This window comes from Taudactylus pleione, unplaced genomic scaffold, assembly GCF_031769625.1.
Source record: "Taudactylus pleione unplaced genomic scaffold, aTauple2 ptg000763l, whole genome shotgun sequence".
NCBI lineage: Eukaryota > Metazoa > Chordata > Amphibia > Anura > Myobatrachidae > Taudactylus > Taudactylus pleione.
The window spans coordinates 169,587-182,542 of NW_028285165.1; positions in this window are offsets into that span (position 1 = coordinate 169,587).

Consider the following 12,956-nt stretch of genomic DNA (forward strand, 5'->3'; position numbering starts at 1 on the left):
CTATGTAGCCTATCCTATTCACCCACCACTCACACCAATGTCACTGTGTGCCCTGTGCACAGACTGCTATGTCGCCTATCCTATTCACCCACCTCTCACACCAATATCACTGTGTGCCCTGTGCACAGATTCCTATGTAGCCTATCCCATTCACCCACCATTCACACCAAAGTCACTATGTGCCCTGTGCACAGACTGCTATGTAGCCTATCCTATTCACCCACCACTCACACCAATGTCACTGTGTGCCCTGTGCACAGACTGCTATGTCGTCTATCCTATTCACCCACCACTCACACCAATGTAACTGTGTGCCCTGTGCACAGACTGCTATGTCACTATCCTATTCAAGTAAACACAGGCTCATAGCAACTCTCCCCGCATCCCATTACCGGCAGCGTACATGGTGCCATACCTTTCTTTTCCACTGATGATGTCAATAAATTTTTTTTTTTTGTTACTACTTTGTTTTACCTTGACCAATCCAGATGAAACAAACTGCAGGTTATTTCTAGGAGTTTCCACTACAAAATGATGCAGTTATCATGAAAATAGTTTTTTTGTGCCAACTTTGAACTAACAGACAGACACAACATTCCTACTAAATTTGTATAGATATGTAAGTAGAAGTATTTTATATAGAATTTGATATAATACAGACAACCAATGTAGGAGATCGTTTTGTGAGGTATCCGCTGCATTAAAAATAGATTGTAGGGGTGAAAGCCTGTCTAGGGGAAGACCATACTATTGCAATAATCAATGCAGAGATAATGAGTGCTTGAATTAATTTAACTCATATCTTACTTAATTAGATACATTTTCTCTGAATGTCTGGTGCTGTAATAGGATGATGGGAACTATAGGTTGAATGGTTTACTATGGCATCCATATTGTGTTAAATATGCTTTGAAATAGTTAAAATGGTTATCATTCAATGTATTAGAGCAGTGGTGCCCAAACTCAGTTATCAAGGCACCCTAACATTTTGTAACTAGCTATAAGTCTTTGTATTCTTGCTTTAGGTCTTTTCCTTTCACTCTTCTTTTTAGAACAAAGTGTTTTTTCAATGTTTTTTCAAATCTAGAAACTGCTTATGCAAGATCAGTTATTTTGAAATAAACATTGCTCTATTTGTTAAAAAAAAGTATAACATTTTCTTTCTATTTGTATATATAAGACTACTTATTCATATATTTTTATCATTATAACCATGCAGACCATTTTGTGTATGTGTGATAGTGTATGAAATTGATGACATTTATGTACTTTTGTTAACTGTTTTTGTCAAGCACATACTGTACTAACATCTTTATTATGTGTTATGGGATTGTCATGAGAGTTTTGTGGGTGTGTATCAAAAGCTCCATGCAATTTTGAGTCCTGCATATAGTGTCAGAATCCCGGTGCCAGCATCCAGACGGTAAGTAGAGGAGTTAGGGGAGGGATAGGGTTAGGCACTAGGGGGAAGGTTAAGTTTAGGGTGCGTGAAGGGAGGGTTAATGTTAGGGTTAGGGTTAGGATACTGACCAACAGGTGTCGGTATCCTAACCCAGTTGGGATTGCAGCATCATGATTCTGGCCACCTTGATCCCGGGTGCCGGCATCCTGTACCCAACCCTTAATTCAATTAGATGTAAATAGCATGCACTCCTGGATAGATGGGTATATCCATATTGTTTGTAGTTTATATAGCTGATATCAGAAATATAGTCTCAAGGTAGACTACAATTAAATCACAGTCCCGTTCAAGTCACTGTCTGCCGGGGTAAAAAGGAAGAAACTGTGATGGCATTCTTATCAGTTCAGCAATGTTTGTAAGATTCAGTGTCAGACTAGGGCATAAAGGGCCCACCGGGGGAATGCTGTTGTAGGGGCCCATGCTTAAAGGGTGTGACCAGACACCAGAGGGGGTATGACCAGCCACCACAGATACTTGGCTAAGATAATAGGCAAATCTTTTTGTAGTTTCTATAGCAAGGAGCCAAGCACCCATTTTGATCAATGGTATTACTCCACCAGGTAGCTGACCATATAATTGAGTAACAATGTATGATTTGAGGTCTGGAACCTGACACTTAGAGTAGGGGGGTGGTACCTCAGGCAGTGGGGCCCACCAGGAATTTCCTCTGTACCCCTGTGGGCCAGTCCAACCCTGGTAAGATTAGTAAGCACTGAGAAAGTATAGAGAGTCAGCTGGTTTCTTGTGTATTAAGTATGCAGTTGCTGTCAAGCAGCCATGTGCAGCATGATGAAATACCCATAAGAGGACTATAGAACGTCAGACGTTCTGTGGATGTTGGTACCTATTCCAGGTGTGTGATAATGTAAGGAAAAAGAAACCAGTTTCATCCACAACTGTGGACTTTCTCAATCTTAGTTAACCTAGGTGATGGGTTTATCCCTAATTTCATTCAATTTATAGGTAATACAGGAGATACCAATGATACTCACAGTCTGTATGTGGCATGCTGTCAGCATACAATAGTAGTTTCACGCTACTAAAATTTAACGTTTCCATAGCTTGATTGCAGGAAATGATACCAACTTTAGATGGTCTTATTTCCCAGAGCACCACCCTATTGGAAGGAGGCCCAGGTTGTGAAGAGGGATCCATTTGTATTCCTCCAGCCCTGTAATTCCTTCCCAAGCACTGGTGTGAACTCAGGGCTCGATTCAGACCCGCTCGTTAGATGCGTATGCAAATTTGGCAAGACAGGTGATCGCACGGCAAGGCATTAGCACGCCCACTTTGTCTTAGCGTGCGATCGCATTGCATATGCAGATGCCCACCAGCCTGTCTTAAGATGCCCACTTGCGCATGTCATCTCCAGGAAGTGTATGCAACCATCGGTAACATCGAGTACCATTGGATGCGATTGCAGCACTTGTGGTTAACCATACCCTTCCGCAAGCATTGCGAGCGCTGCAGTGTAAATTTCAGTCAAGTGACGTGTACTATGATACTGCCTCTTAATTATGCATGCCTCTGAAATGACGTTAAGATGCTCAGGCACGCCTGCATTTGCACCTCCACTCCCCCTTTTCTAGCGGGCACCACCCACAAAAGCCTTCTCCTGTCACTCAATCAGATGGGCTGTCTATGCGCAGCGAGTGAACGCTTCACGATCGATCGCACTCATTTGCACATGCGCTCTGCGATGTTTACGCATGTGCATATAGCAAAAATCCTGACAGCGGCATCCTGGCAGCAGTGAAAATCCTAATCGTTGAAAGTATTCACTAACCTATTCTCCCCCCTAACCCTCCCTTAGTGGTACCTGACCCTAACCTCCCCCCAAGTGCCTAACCCTAATCCCCCCTCTATGTGCCTAAACTTAACCCCCCCTTCCCCACCGCCTAAACCTAACCTCCCGAGGGGGTGCCTAACCCTAAGTCCCCCTCAGGAAACCTATCCCTCCCCCCCGCGCGGTTGTTCGCACCCAGCGCCCGGCTTACCTTCGATCGGTAAGCCGGGCGTATGTAAAATGACAGGCGTCGGGATTTCGATGCCTGTCATTTAGCCCTTACTGGGATTAGACAGTTGGTAAAATGGCGGTCGGGATTACGTCCATCGGCTTCCTCGACTGCTTCCCCCCTGTGACACCCCTTCCATTACAATAGAGCAGTAGCTGTACCTAGTGTTCCCTGTGACACACCTTTCTATTACAATAGAGCAGGAGCTGTACCAAGTGTTCCCTGTGACACCACCTTTCATCTCAATAGGGCAGTAGCTGTACCCAGTGTTCCATGTGACACCACCTTCCATTTCAATAGAGCAGTAGCTGTACCCAGTGTTCCATGTGACACCACCTTCCATTTCAATAGAGCAGTAGCTGTACCAAGTGTTTCCTGTGACACTCCCTTCCATTACAATTAGAGATGAGTGGTTCGGATTCTGTGGAATCCGAACCGCGCCGAACATAGGGGATCCGAGTCCACCCGAACCCTGTTCGGGTGTTCCCCGCCTGACTCGGATCCCCATTCGGGGCCAAACGGTGGCCTCCTGATGTCGAATCCTCACGAGAGAATCCGACGTCAGGGCTTCTCTAGTGTGGGGCAGACCGCTGTGATAGTGGTCTGCCCTACACAGACACAAACACACAGCCGCCAGCGGCAGCTGTGTGGTTGTAATAGGAGCCAATGAGAGTCAGGCAGACTCTCATTGGCTGCTGCACGGAGGGAGCCGGTTGGTGCTCACTCATGAGCTCCGTCTTCCGGCTCCCTCCGCGCGTAATAGAGCAGCAGAGTGGGACGGACGGCGGTAGGAGCGGGGATTCAGGTAAGTTTTTTTTACTTTTTTTATTTGTATGTTTTTAAGGGGGCACTACTGGGGGCGTGCTACTGGGAGGCATACTACTGGGGGGAATGCTAATGGGGGCACCACTGCTGGAGGCCTGCTAATAGGGGCACTGCTAATGGGGGGCATACTACTACTGGGGGCACTGCATAGGGGACCCTACTACTAAGAGGACTGCATAGGGGGCACCACTACTGGGGCATTATGTAAGGGACACCACTGCTGGGGCATTGTATAAGTGGCACTACTACTGTGGGCTTTGTTTATAAGGGTCACTACTGTGGGCATTGTGTAAAAGGGTCACTACTGTGGGAATTGTGTAAAAGGGGCACTACTGTGTGTCGTAACATAAATAAGAGACACTACTTTATGGTGTAATGTGAATCAGGGACCCTATGTGCGGTGTAACGTGAATAAGATTGTGCACTGTGACTCCTAGGGTGGTAGCCCACTTTGTAAACAAGTACTGTGATTCTGCTGGCCGTACCTCACTGGGTAGGTGCACTACTTTTAATTTCTGCCACTGCTGTGTGACAATGTGTCATTGATGTGCTTTAAACTGTGGTGTCTGTGACGCTGCTTTGTCGCTTGGTAACCAGTCAGCTCACTGCAACCTTTGGCCAATATTGGTGAAAACTATAATTTAAACTGTGAGGTGGTCTAAATTGATTGTAAATGACTGGAAATTAAGGTTATTGAGGTTAATAATACTCTAGGAAGAAAAAAATCCCAATTAATGTGATTTTAGCTTTTGTAAATTTTTGTAAAAAAATCCAAATCCAAAGCCAGTCACTGCAGTTTGGCAAATCCAAATCCAAAGCCGGATGACGAATTAGAACAAAATCCAAATCCGGCAAAAATGGTCCGGCGCACATCCCTAATTACAATAGAGCAGTAGATATACATAGTGTTCCCTGTGACACACATTTGCATTACAATTGAGCAGTAGCTGTACCAAGTGTTCCCTGTGACATCCCCTTCCATTACAATAGAGCAGTAGCTGTACCTAGTGTTCCCAGACACACCATTGCATTACAATAGAGCAGTAGCTGTACCAAGTGTTCCCTGTGACACCCCTCCATTACAATAGAGCAGTAGCTGTACCTAGTGTTCCCTGTGACACCCTCTTCCATTACAATAGAGCAGTAGCTGTACCTAGTGTTCCCTGTGATACACCTTTCCATTACAATTAAGCAGTAGCTGTACCCTGTGACACTCCCTTCCATTACAATAGAGTAGTAGCTGTACATAGTGTTCCCTGTGACAGCCCCTTCCATTACAATAGAGCAGTAGCTGTACCAAGTGTTCCCTGTTACACCCCCTTCCATTACAACTGAGCAGGTTACCGACAGCTGCCAGTAAGTACCCTACCCTTACACCTAATCCTCTCTCCCTACAGCCTAAATATAACCTTCCCCCCCACATCTGAACCCTAATCCTCTCCCTAGTGGCTAACTCAAGATTCTCTGGTAGGCTGCCACCACCCTCCTGTTGTCGTCACTATTGTCTACTGTGTCCCACCTGTAGTTTCTAGTTTTGTTGTGAGAGGCTGGATCACTGGAAAGCAGGAAGGTAGTTAGTGTACCTTTCTTCCACTTCACTGAGAAACAATCTTATAAGTCTATTTCTGGAGCTAGGACACTTTTAGGAGGCCCTGGGTTCTTGGTAGAAGTCACCTCTTAGCAGACGCAATCCATTTACTCTGCAAGACTGTTTCTAACTGCCGTTGTAACTGCCGCACCACTGTCCCTAGGGCTCCAATTATATATTCTTGGCTGCTGATCTGCAAGACTCACAGCCGTCATGAGGAAGGGGTTAAACCTGTTTCCAGGCATTCATTTTCATTACACAGTTCAATCAAGACAATAAGACAAATCAAGACAATAAGAAAATAGAAAATATACTCAAAAAACATTGGCACATCCTCTTGGAGGATGAGACATTATCAGATATATTAACAGAGAGACCAAAGGTAGTTTATAGAAAAGCTACAGATCTGAAATCTCAATTGACACACAGTTATCTAAGTTAGAAGGGCACAAAGCAATTAACCTTGAATAATACAAGACTCAGTAAAGGTTTTTTCTATTGTGGAAACTGTAGCTTCTGCAGAACACACACTATTACATCAAAGAAAGTTACGTCCTATACATCAAACATGACACATATATCCTACGACATCAAAGAACATATTACATGTCATAGTGTGGGTGTCATATACCTGATCGAATATCCATGCAGGCTGCAATATATTGGTAAGATTACCAGAGCACTAAAAATCCTTATATCAGAACACATTAGAAACGTGAGGAAAGACTTAGAGACACACCATCTCTTGAACCATTTCAAAGAAAGACACAATCAAAACCCTGCCGGTTTGAAGTTCATAGGGATCAAGCAGGTTACACAGAATTGGAGGGGAGGAGACTTTGAGAAGAAAATAAACAAAGAGGAACTCGTGGATATACACCTTGAAGACACTCAAACCGTATGGTCTGAATGCAGACAATGAAATAAAAGCAGTAATTACAGGGTAAAGACGTAACAGTATTAAATCAATCCTGGAAACATCAATCCCCTTTAGATACCATTGCACACAATTAAGTTATTATTACCCCCCCTTTATATTATTATCATTTAATTTTATATTTATATTTATCTTTATTTTATTATTAATATTTTTATTATTTTTATTATTATTTTAATTTTATTTTTATATTTCTTTTCTTTTTTATTTTATGCTAGTTACATATAGATGTATATTTATATATATGTATGTGTATACATATATGTGTATATATGTGATTTAGTAGATAGTATCTTATTTTATATATAACAATTGTCTGCCAGATAGAGTATTGTGATTAACCTAGAACACAGTAAGATATGGAAGATACTGCAGTGTTTTTGACAGACAGCAAATCGGACCAATTAGAATAGAATGATGTCACAGGATCTGGGCATATAATGCCCACATACAAGTTGGCCACCACAGACTCCCTGATGAAGGCCCAGAAGGGTTGGCACGCGTAGGAGCATCAAACTGCCAAGAACTATGTATACATTTCAAGAGAAGGGTTTTGGACCGAGCAAGAAATAACATCAAGCACAGTAACAACTCCGCTGTGTTCCCAGACTAATGGAGCATACACACGGTCAGATTTGTCAGATCTGTCAGATGAACGATTTGAACGATTTTACCAAAGATTTGAATGATTTTTGACTGCATTAAAATGAATGGTATCGTCCAAGTCTGACTGCAAACACATCAGATGTCAGATATCATTATCTGACCATCGGGAACGCGCATCGTTCAAATCGTTCATCTGACAGATATCTCAGATATGTCAGATTTTCCTTCAGATATGAACAATTGAACGATATTTTAAATCATTATCGTTCAGATCTGAAGAAAAATCTGACCGTGTGTATGCTCCATAACATCGGGTACGCGATCACGTGACCACCCTGACGAGACCTGGAAGCACCGTGAACTGCACAGCAAAGGCAGTAAGCAGTGGACGCTGCTGGCTGTGAAAAATACAGACGGGGACCCGGGATGCCTGTGTTTGGGAATAAGATAAGACTCTGTAGGGGGAGGAAACCCGGGGAAGAGCGCGTGACAACTTGAAACTGGGGTGTCCACCTCTAAGACAAGAACTGCTACTTGGGGGATATAGAATCAGGGACGGGCTGGTATCTCCGGCACATCTCTGAAAACCTGATCCGCGGGGAGACAGAAAAGTCCGGAGCACTTAACAGTACCATTCCAAGCAGTACCCTTCGTCTGTCCACCGAATCACTGGCCAGTGCAACCCAAGGCACCCCTTTCCTAAATGTGTTTCAGCACCCCTTTCAATCCGGGATACTAAACATTTCACAGATTAGAGGTGTGGGACGCCACCCTCTATCGAGACATATTATTACTTACCTCGTACTATCTAGAGAAGTGCCATAAGACAATATCATCAAATGTGTATATATTATATATTTTACACATTTTCCTAGTCTAGTACCGTATTTATACTATTATTTTTGATAGTTAGATTGTTGGTCTAATTAGGGACCTTATTAGATATATCACTGTTTTTCTTTATTTGCTTTTGATGTGGTTAGTCTTTAGTTATCTGTCCTGGATACACTGTAATCAAACCAGCATTAGGATTTGTTTTTGTTTTTGTTTCAGGTTACAGATGAGATAAGAATTCATATGTTCATGTTACAATTTTTTATTGTTTATAAGTAAAGCAATCGTTGTTACATACCATTGTACTTTCATCTATATGGTCGTTATTTCCACATACATAACGGCATAAGTTCCTGGAGCGCAATTTGCAATATTTTACATACTGTTTCCATGCACCTGCTTGCCTCCTACTTCATAGCGGTGCATGGGGCATTGTTAGAGGGGAAAAAGAAAAAACAGTGTCCACCATAAACAAACAATGCCTTTCCCCGGGCACTACCAAGTCTCTTTATGGGTCATTACAATAGCTATACCTGGTTTTCTCTGTGACACTCCCTTCCATTACAATTAAGCAGTAGCTTTACCTAGTGCTTCCTGTGACACCCCCTTCCATTACAATTGAGCAGTAGCTGTACCTAGTGTGTCCTGTGACACCCCCTTCCATTACAATTGAGCAGTAGCTGTACCTAGTGTGTCCTGTGACACCCCCTTCCATTACAATTGAGCAGTACTTGTACCTAGTGTTTCCTGTGATACCCCTTCCATTACAATAGAGCAGTAGCTGTATCTAGTGTTCCCTGTGACACTCAGGAGCATAACATTAGCCCCCGCAGACTCCACGGTGGCTTGGGGGTGCAGTGGCTTGGGGGGGCACGGTGGCTTGGGGTCAGTGTTTATGCAGATTCCATTTGGTCTAGCAGTGTCTGCATGGAATCTGCTGAAAATATCCCTCCAAAAATGGCCACCACCTAGGAGGTTACAGATGCTAGAGGGCTACTTGACCTCTAGCATCTGTCAGTGAAGCACAGGGCACATAACATTATACAGAAATGCCGGGAATGCTGGCGCCACTGGGAGAAAATGCAGAAAGCTGCATCTTTTGCTGAGAAACCCCTGTAAATGAGCATGAGACCTCTGACAATGAGCAGGTACTTGCTGGCAACGATTATGGAACCCCTGAAAATGAGCATGAAACTCCTGGCAATGAGCATGGACCCCCTGACAACGAGCATGGAAAACCCATAGCATGAAACCCCTGACAACGAACATGAGACCCCTGATAACAAGCAAGTAATGTAAAAGTAATTAGAAGCCTTACTGTGGGGCATAAAATGGTAACAGGAGCATAACTGTATGTGGCATAATGTGTAAGGTGCATTACAGTGTGTGGCATAATGTGTAATGGGCATTATGGTGTGTGGAATAATGTGTAATGGGTATTACAGTGTGTGGCATAATGTGTAATGAGCATTATGGTGTGGGGAATATTGTGTACTTGGCATTAGGATGTGTGGCATAATGTGTAATGGCAATTACGGTGTGTGGAATAATGTGTAATGGTCATTACGGTGTTGCATAATGTGTAATGGATATTACGGTGTGTGGCATAAAGTGTAAGGGGCATTACGATGTGAGGCATAATGTGTACGGGCATTACTATAAGGAGCAAAAATGACAACTAATGTAAACTGTCTATAAAGGGTGGGAGCACATTTTTAACTGTTCTCACTGGGAGCCAAATTGCCTAGAAATGGTCCTGTATTAGTTTCACCAAAATGCCATGGGGGGGTCATAAACTCTTTTGGCAGGAGGGAGGAAAATGTATAGTTACGCCACTGGTGACACTACCTTCCATTACAATTCAGCAGTAGCTGTACACAGGGCTGCCATCAGAGATTGTTGAGCCCGGGACTCACAAAATAAGTAGGGCCATCCCTTGGGGGTGGGAGAGCAGGGTGAAGGTGGGAGAGCAGGGTGGGAAAGCAGGGAGAGGGTGGTAGAGCAGGGTGAGGGTGGGAAAGCAGGTAGGAGAGCAGGGTGAAGGTGGGAGAGTGTTATGATTCCTGGAGGGAATCAATGGGATAAATATAAATCCAACAGATGACAGCCTTGAGGGCTGGTTGTGGCCTTTATAGTCATGGCCAAGGGACTGATGGTGTGAAGCAGCCTTTGGGCTGTTGGAGCAGCCTTGGGGGCTGATTGTGGCATTTAGAGTCGTGGTCAAGGGACTATTGGTGTGAAGCAGCCTTTGGGCAGATGACACTCAGGTGAGGAATGCAGCAAAAACGAGGGGCTGCTACCAGTGCCACCGGGATGACACTGGTGATGGTGTGCATAACAGCACACCTGGGACACAAAGTTGCTACCAGTGCCGCTGGGATGACACTGGCGACGGTGTGCTAATTTGCGCACCTGGAACGCAGAGTGGCTACCAGTGTTGCCGGGATGACACTGGCAACGGTGTGCTAATTTGCACACCTGGAATGCAAAGTTGCTACCAATGCCGCCGGGAAGACACTGGTGATGGTGTGCTAAGTTGCGCACCTGGAATGCAGAGCTGCTACCAGTGCCACCGGGATGACACTGGCGACGGTGTGCGAGGTTGCGCACCTGGAATGCAGAGCTGCTACCAGTGCCGCTGGGATGACACTGGCGACGGTGTGCGAGGTTGCGCACCTGGAACGCAGAGCTGCTACCAGTGTCGCCGGGATGACACTGGCGACGGTGTGCTAATTTGCGCAGCTGGAATGCAAAGTTGCTACCAATGTCGCCGGGATGACACTGGTGATGGTGTGCTAAGTCGTGCACCTGGAACGCAGAGCTGCTGTCAGTGCCGCCGGGATGACAACTGGCGACGGTGTGCTAAGTTGCGCACCTGGAATGCAGAGCTGCTACCAGTGCCGCCAGGATGACACTGGCCACCGGATGGTGACAGACGCTTCAGGGATAGGAAGCTCTCCGTGCTACCCACATGGTACAAGCAGCACGTGTGGATGGGATGCAGGTGGAGCCGCCTGGATGGAGTAAATGGCACACACGAAACACAGCTAGACTGACTCAGGAACACGTCTGACATGCAGGAGACAGGAACCGGAAGTACGAAAAACTTCTATCACCGGCATGGATTGCAGGGCTGGTTGGATTTTAACAGGAACAAGGCCCAACCAGAGCATGTCTCTCTTAATGATAGACCAGTGTGCAGCTGTGCTGGGAAGAGGAGAATCAATTAGCATGCACCTGACACTGCACACAGGCAGGCAGTTATTAATGCAGTGTCTCAGGCTGGAAGCTGCAGATCCTGACAGTACCCCCCCCCCTTGACGAGGGGTTAAGGAACCCCTAGCTCCAGGTTTTTCCGAAAAATCTTGAAAATATTTTCTTACTAAAGAGACCGGCTTCAGTAAGGAACAATGAAACGTATTGTTAATCCTCAGGTTAGCAGGCAGTTTCAGACGGAAGGCCGCAGGATTGATATGAGAGATAATACTAAATGGTCCAATGAATCTGGGACCTAATTTCTGTGATCATTGACGGATATTAATATTCTTGGAAGACAACCATACCAAATTGCCCACTTTGAAATTGCAGGGTCGTCGATGTTTATACGCCCAGATCTTGGCACGCCCGGATGCTTTCATCAGACATTAGCGAACTTTTTTCCAAACTGACCATAGCCTCGCTACCGATGTGGAGGATGACATACCTGCTGAAACTGCCTCAAAGGAGTTTGCTCTAGGGTGCAGCCCAGAGTTACAGAAAAAAGGTGAAATGGGAAGAAGAGACACCCAGTCGTTCTGGTACTTGGAAATGAAGAATCGGAGATACTGCTCCAAAGACTGGTTCATCCGTTCTGTCTGCCCATTTGACTGTGGATGGTGCTCGGAAGATAGGCTGATGTTGATACTGAGGGCTCAGGGCTGAGCAGAAATTCTTCCAAAACCGTGCCACAAACTGAATCCCTCGGTCGGAAACGATATCCATCGGTAAGCCATGAAGTCTGAATATGTGGAGTACAAATAGTGAAGACAATTCTTTAGCAGAAGGCAGTTTGGTGAGTGGAACAAAGTGAACCATTTTGCTAAAACGATCGACAATTGTCCAGATGACAGAGCAGCGGGAGGAAGATGGTAGGTCCATGATGAAGTCCATGGCAATATGGGTCCATAGCCTAGAAGGAGTAGGAAGAGGAAGCAGGAGCCCGGACTGAGCTGTGCGAGGAGGCTTGTTGCAAGCACAGACATCACAAGCCAAAACAAATTCCCAAGTGTCTTGACCCATAGATTGCCACCAGACCTAACGGGATAGCAACTCGGTAGTTTTTGCAATTCCTCAGTGCCCTGACAGCTTGGAAGAATGGAAGTCCAATAGCACCGCTTTCCGAAATCTTTCTGGAACGAACAAGACCCCTGGTGGCATTTCTGCTGGAGCTTCCGACTGACAAGAACAAATAAGATCAGCAAGATCCCTGGTCACAGCAAAATGGATATTAGAGGTAGGAATGATGGTTTCTTCCAGTCTGGTGAGTGGTTGAACTAGTTGAAAACTTCGAGACAACGCATCTACCTTAACATTCTTGGAGCCAGGCCGAAACGAGATGACATAATTAAAACGAGTAAAAAATAATGCCCACCAAGCCTGTCTGGCATTTAACCTTTTGGCAGTCTCAATATAAGAAAGATTTTTATGATC